The sequence below is a fragment of the Silene latifolia genome, chromosome 10 (genome assembly GCF_048544455.1).
Source record: "Silene latifolia isolate original U9 population chromosome 10, ASM4854445v1, whole genome shotgun sequence".
NCBI classification, from domain to species: Eukaryota; Viridiplantae; Streptophyta; class Magnoliopsida; order Caryophyllales; family Caryophyllaceae; genus Silene; species Silene latifolia.
In genome coordinates this window covers 98,021,835-98,028,900 of record NC_133535.1, presented here as the reverse complement: position 1 = coordinate 98,028,900, position 7,066 = coordinate 98,021,835, and positions in this window count along the sequence as shown.

Here is a 7,066-nt window from a genome sequence, read left to right as displayed (position 1 = left end):
AGAACAAAATTAATATTTTGTGTCATATTTTAAGTAAGACTTGTATTATTTCTAGTACAAAATAATATTAGTTACTAAGAGGTTTTCTTGGGTATTCACTTTTGGGAGAGGTTCTAATTTGGACCTTTGTTCATCCATTTTAAGGAAGCTCAAGAACTAACAAATAGGTGAATTTGTTGGTGCCCTTTAATCCGAAATCATATAGTAAGATTGATGATTTCTTCTCTTATCTTGTTTATGTTTGCATGCATAAGATCTAGCTTTTATTTTATGACTAAATAAATCATTTCATATATGAATATGTAAATTAATGAGATTAATGAATCTAACAATTATATGGTCCTTATTAAACAAGCGGAAAGTCACAAGAAGCACAAAACCGGGTTTCTTTGACCTATGAAACTCAAAAGAGCTCAAGAACTCAAGGGTGAGTTCGGGAAAGGTCTTCTAATCCATTGTATAACAATGTTTCATACCTAGGTTTTCAAACAATGTCTTAACATTCTTTTCAATTCCAATATTGTTCAAAGAAGCTTGGTTAATGAATTTAGTTGGTTTCATACCTTTGCTTCTTAGGATGACCCAATTGTTATATTGCTTTTGACAATTGAAAATGACTCCGGGAAAATCCGGGTCTTGCCATTCCGGGACCTCTTCTATTTGCACATCCTCCGCAACCCGGGAGGATTCCGTCTCACCTCTTCTCCTCTTAGAAGCACCTTGGGTAGGAGGTCTTCTTGCTGCCATTTTTCTGAAATTTAAGACAAAAATTCATCTTAAGGCAAACCAAAATTCATAAAAATAGACATAATAGAATGAATTAGTGAACTTCTAGCATTATATAATCAACTTCTAGCACAAATAAGCACAAAATAAAATTCCCCCAATTTGAGTTAGGGTTTGATAAACTTGATGAAATTGATTAAATTGGATGAAATCAAAGAGAAAAGGGAAGAAAACTTACTTGATGATGTTAATGGATGATTGAATCTTACTAAATGATGAAGAAATAGATATTTCCTTGTGATTTTAGATGAAGAATAGTGAAGAAATGAGAGAGATAGAGTAGAGGAGTATACCGTCGGGTTTGAGGAATGATGGAACAAGTGTTCTTTTTTTTTTACCCGTCTAAAACAATTGCCAAGGAAGTAGGAATCCACGTCCCCAATCGGGGCTGGCAACCCTGATCAGGGTTGACCGGTCCATCGCCTATTTGCCTTTGCTTCCGTAATTAAATAATTTCCTCTCGTTTTTCGAAAACTATGTCCCCGAACGGGGTTCTTGCATGGGGAAGCGTGCTATTTTCTCCTATAAGTCTCTTTTTTTCATTTTCACCTATAAATCACAAAAACAAACATCGTCAAGTCGAGTATTTTATATCTAATCTACCAAAAACAGTAAATTGCGGAAAATTAAAAATAAGAAATACGTAAAAGCAATTAAAAAGCTTGGGTTGCCTCCCAAGAAGCGCTGGTTTAACGTCCCGCACGGCGTAAAATCTTGAGTCGGTTTACGCTTTCTTTAGCAGAGGTTGAACGGCCACTTCCTCTATCACTCCAACGATCACATTCTCATGGTAGATCTTCAAACGATCGCCGTTTGCTTTAAATATTTCGCCCTTGGTGGTCATCACTTCAACGGAATCGAACTTGTTGACATTTGTGACGAAATATGGACCGGACCACCGTGATCGTTACTTTCCCGAAAATAGCTTGTAATGGGAATTGAATAGCAACACATTATCACCGATTTGAAATTCCTTGTTCAAGATCTTCTTGTCATGCCATCTTTTTGTTCTCTCCTTGTAAAGATGGGAGCTCTCATAGGCTTGTAAGCGGAATTCATCAAGCTCATTTAGTTACAACAACCGCTTTTCTCCACTCTACTTCGGATCCATGTTAAGCTCCTTAACCGCCCAATAAGCTTTTTGTTCCATCTCAACGGGGAGATGGCACACCTTTCCATAGACCAACCTATATGGTGAGGTACCAATAGGTGTCTTATATGCGGTACGATAGGCCCACAAGGTATCATCGAGCTTCATACTACAATCCTTTCGTGACTTGGCAACAACATTCTCAAGTATGGACTTGAGCTCATGGTTAGAAACCTCTACTTGGCCACAAGTTTGTGGATGGAAAGCCAAGCCTCTTCTATGACAGACTCCTCCATATTTCTCCAATAAGGCATCAAGTTGTTTCTCACCAAAATGTGTACCACGATAACTAATGACCGCTCTCGGAACACCAAACCTTGGAAATATGATCTTCTTAAATAAGTTGATCATAGCACGGGCATCATTTGTTGGAGTAGCAATTGCCTCTACCCATTTAGAGACATAATCAACGACAACCAAAATATACCGGTTCCCTTTTGATGAAGGAAACGGTCCTTGATAATCAATCCCCCAAACATCGAATACCTCCACTTCTAAGATACCATTTAAAGGCATCTCGTGCCTCCTTGATATGGAACCCGTCCTTTGGCAAGCATCGCAAGCCATCACGAAATTTTTAACATCTTGGAACATAGTTGGCGAATAGAAGCCGGATTGCAACGGTCTTGGATGGTCCATGATGACCACCATATGGAGAAGAATGGCATCCTTCTAGCACCCCTTTCACATCCCAATGTGGGATACATCTCCGGAATAGCCCGTCGGAGCAATGTTTGAACAAATTTGGATCATCCCATAGGAAGAACTTGGCATCATGTAAGAACTTCTTCCTTTGTTGATATGAAAGGTTAGGTGGCAACTCTCTTCTAACTAGGTAGTTGGCTATGTCGGCATACCAAGGAGTATTGTCTTCTAACATCATTAAAACATAATCGGCGAAGGAATCATCGATAGGTAATTCAATACCTCCATCATTGAACTTCAAACGGGATAGGTGGTCGGCAACAACATTTTCGGCCCCCTTCTTGTCTTTAATCTCAAGATCAAATTCTTTCAAGAGCAAGATCCATCGTATCAACCTTGGCTTAGCTTCTTATTTGGCTAGGAGGTGCTTTAGTGCGGCATAATCGGTATGAACAATGACTTTTGAACCGATCAAGTAAGAGTGGAATTTGTCTAAGGCAAAGACAATGGCAAGTAGCTATTTCTCCGTGGTGGCATAGTTGATTTGAGCTGCATCCAAGGTTTTGCTAGCATAATAGATAGCGTGGAGAACCTTGTCCCTTCTTTGTCCTAACACGGCACCTACCTCATAGTCACTTGCATCACACATGAGCTCGAATGGCAAGTTCCAATCCGGTGATTGGATGATAGGTGCGGAAATCAAAGCCTTCTTGATCCTATGAAAAGACTCAAGACAATCGTTAGTAAACACAAAGGGAGCATCTTTTAAATGGAGCTTCGTAAGGGATTTTGCAATCTTAGAAAAGTCTTTAATAAAACGGCGGTAGAATCCCGCATGGCCTAAGAAACTCCTTACACTCTTCACATTTACTGGTGGGGGTAGTTGCTCAATAACTTGGACCTTAGCACGGTCCACTTCAATTCCTTTTTCCGAGACAATATGACCAACCACCACTCCTTCATTCTCCATGAAGTGGCACTTTTCCCAATTCAACACTAAGTCAACCTCTTCGCAATGCTTCAACACTTTAGACAAGTTAGCCAAACATGCATCAAAAGAAGAACCATAGACACTAAAATCATCCATAAACACCTCCATGATAGATTCGATAAAGTCGGAAAAGATGCTTATCATGCAACGTTGGAAAGTGGCAGGGCCATTACAAAGACCGAAAGGCATTCTACGGTAAGGAAAGGTACCATAGGGACATGTAAATGTGGTCTTCTCTTGGTCATCCGGGTGAATGGGTATTTGAAAGAACCCGTAATAACCATCTAGATAGCAAAAATATTTATAACATGCCAACCGCTCCAACATTTGGTTAATAAAAGACAATGGGTAGTGGTCTTTCTTGGTGTATAAATTTAGCCTCCTATAGTCAATACACATTCTCCAACCCGTCACAACTCTAGTTGGAATTAGTTCATTTTTATCATTTTTGACTACGGTGGTTCCGCCTTTCTTTGGAACCACTTGGACCGGACTCACCCATTTAGAATCGGAAATTTCATAAATAATTCCCGCATCCAACAATTTAAGCACTTCCTTTTTTACCACTTCTTGCATGTTAGGATTTAGTCGTCTTTGACCTTGGACACATGGTTTATGATCTTCCTCAACATTAATTCTATGCATGCAAAATTCGGGGCTTATGCGCTTTAAATCATCAAGTTTGTATCCAATGGCTTTCTTGTGAGACCTTAAGATATGAAGCAATTTAGACAACTGACTCTAATTCAATTTAGCACTAAAAATTACCGAACACATCTCCTCATCATCTAGAAAAGCATACCTGAAATTGGAGGAGAGGGGCTTAAGTTCGGGTTTTTGTACCTCAAGGTCATGAGGTGTAGCAACCAAACATATAAAGTGTGAGATTTACTCCAATGATAGCTCTTCTCCATCCAATTCTTTCTCCAAAACATCTATCTCCTCATTTCCAATCTCATCATCACCTGCAAATGATTCCAATAGCAAGAGTGCCTCCAAAGGATCTTTAGACAAAGATCGAGGTATAAAGTCTTCTACAGAAATGTCTACAACATCCAAAATGCCTATAGACTAACAAGACTCTTCTATCATGGGACTCTTCATGGCACTATTCAAATTATATGTGACCTTATCGTCACCCACTTCCAATGTAATTTTACCATTCTTAACATCAATTATCGCACCCGCGGTATGTAAAAAGGGTTTTCCCAAAATGATTGGGATTTGGGCATCTTCGGCCATGTCAAGAACAATAAAATCAACCGGAATGAAAAACCTACCAACCTTAACGGGAACATCCTCCAAAACTCCCAAAGGGCGTTTTATAGAATGATCTGTCATTTGCAATGTGACACTAGTACATTTTAAGACTCCCATATTAAGCTTAGCACAAATAGAGTAAGATATTATACTCACACTAGCACCTAAATCACATAAAGCTTTATCAATTTGATAGGTGCCAATTGTGTATGGAATAGAAAAGCTACCGGGATCTTTTAACTTAGGAGGGGACTTGTTTTGCAAAGGAGCACTTACCTCGGCGGTGAGGGCTATTGTTTCAACTTCTTCAAAAGTCCTCTTCTTAGTTAAAATGTCTTTTATGAACTTAGTATAAGAGGGAATTTGAGTGATTAATTCGGTAAAAGGAATGGTTACTTGGAGATTCTTTACAACTTCCATGAACTTACCGAATTGAGAATTCTTTTGATGCTTTGTCAATCTATGAGGGAATGGCACATTGACTTTTTATGACACCTTTGGTTTAACATCCTTCTTTAGAGGAGCATCCTCCACATCTTTGATTTCCTCAACCACAAATGGATCGTCCACCTTATTGGGAATATCCTCACTTTCCTTACCATTTAGAGAAATCTTCAACTCAACAAGTACCTCCTCATCTTCCTTGGGCATGGGTGGTCCATCATATTTCATACCACTTCGTAAGGAGATAGCATTAAGGGTAGCATGTTGTAATACCCGTCCTTTTAGGGACCCTTTGACCAACGTTGACTGACCTTAGACGCCTTGTTGGACCTTCGGAAACCTTATGAGTGGTGTTTAGTGGCGATATAGCCTTTACCTTGGTTGTTACTAGATCTAGCTGAGGTTACTCGATCGAGTAGCTAGGGAGCTCGATCGAGTAGGGCTCACTCGATCGAGTAAGTTGGTTACTCGATCGAGTGGCGGGTTTTCAGCGGGGAATTATATATCGTGTTTTGAGAAACCGCAAATCATTTCCGCCTCTTTCCCAAAACCTAAATGTCGTCTCTCCACCTTCCCTTCACCATAGATCCTTCCATGGGAGCCTTTAAGGATGCTTGTGCCATAGGAGTGGATTGCTTGAGTCGGGTAGCGGTTTTTTTGCCGGAGTGTTATGCGTAGGTATGTCATCATCATCATCATTGTAGTTGTGTTTTCAGTTAGGGCTAGAATAGTAGTTATAGAGGGTTATATTGTATGTATAGGTGTTGCTTGATTGATGAGTGCTGCGTGATAGGACGAGGAATCGCTGCAGTTGCTAAAGGTAGTCTCGCCTACTCATTTTCTGTCGGTTGTTTAGTGTGTCGGTTGTTGTGTTGATGGTAGTGTCAGTTGTGATTGATTGATTATGGTAGACGGTTTGGGTTGTGTTGTTTCATTTGTTATTGTTGTGGTGCAGCTGATTGTGAATGATTATCTGTGGTTCTCGAGGTGCGTCCTCGGCAGAGTGGAGTCACTTGCGGGAGTGGCTTCACGCCCTAGTTTCGCCCTCCGTGGAACCCCCCATGGGAGGGGATGTACACATTAATGGAACAGGGTTATCGCTTAGTATGATGAGCGGGGCTTAAGTGGGAACGGCTGCGGTCCCCCACTGGCAGGGCTGGTCCATTTGACAGTCGGTGACGGTGATTGGCTGGAGTGGTTGTAACTTGTGTGTGTGCTTGGTTGTATTTGTTGTATGCTGGTAGTTGATGTTGTGTCTTGCCTCAGTTACTGACCTTGTGTGGTTGTTTCTTAATTGTTTCTGTTGTGTCTGCCGTGATCCCTTATGGTGATCGGTCAGTCTTAGCAGGTGATGTCTTGGATGGTAGCCGGAGTCTTGGCGGGATGAGTCTGCACGAGTCATGACAGGAGTAGTTTATATAGTGTTGCTGAGTTTTATCGTTTGTATCAGTAGTTTTGGTTTAATCACTTGTAAAGTAATTATAAATGTTCTTTTATCGACTTTTGATGATTACTCTCCTCGGGCAACCGAGATGGTAACGCCTTTATATGCTAGGGAAGGTCTTGTTAAGGCTCCTTGGTATATGGGGGTGTTACAAAGTGGTATCAGAGCGACGATTTTGGAACCTGTAACAAATGAGCCTAATGAACGTAGTGAGTCTAATAAAATGAACCTGGTGTATGTATATTGGGAGCCCCAACTGATGCTAGATTTTGGGTGAGTAGGCGCCCTCATTTCAAAATCATGGCCCCATTATGCTTAAGCCAGTCACTGGGTATGGGGATGTTGA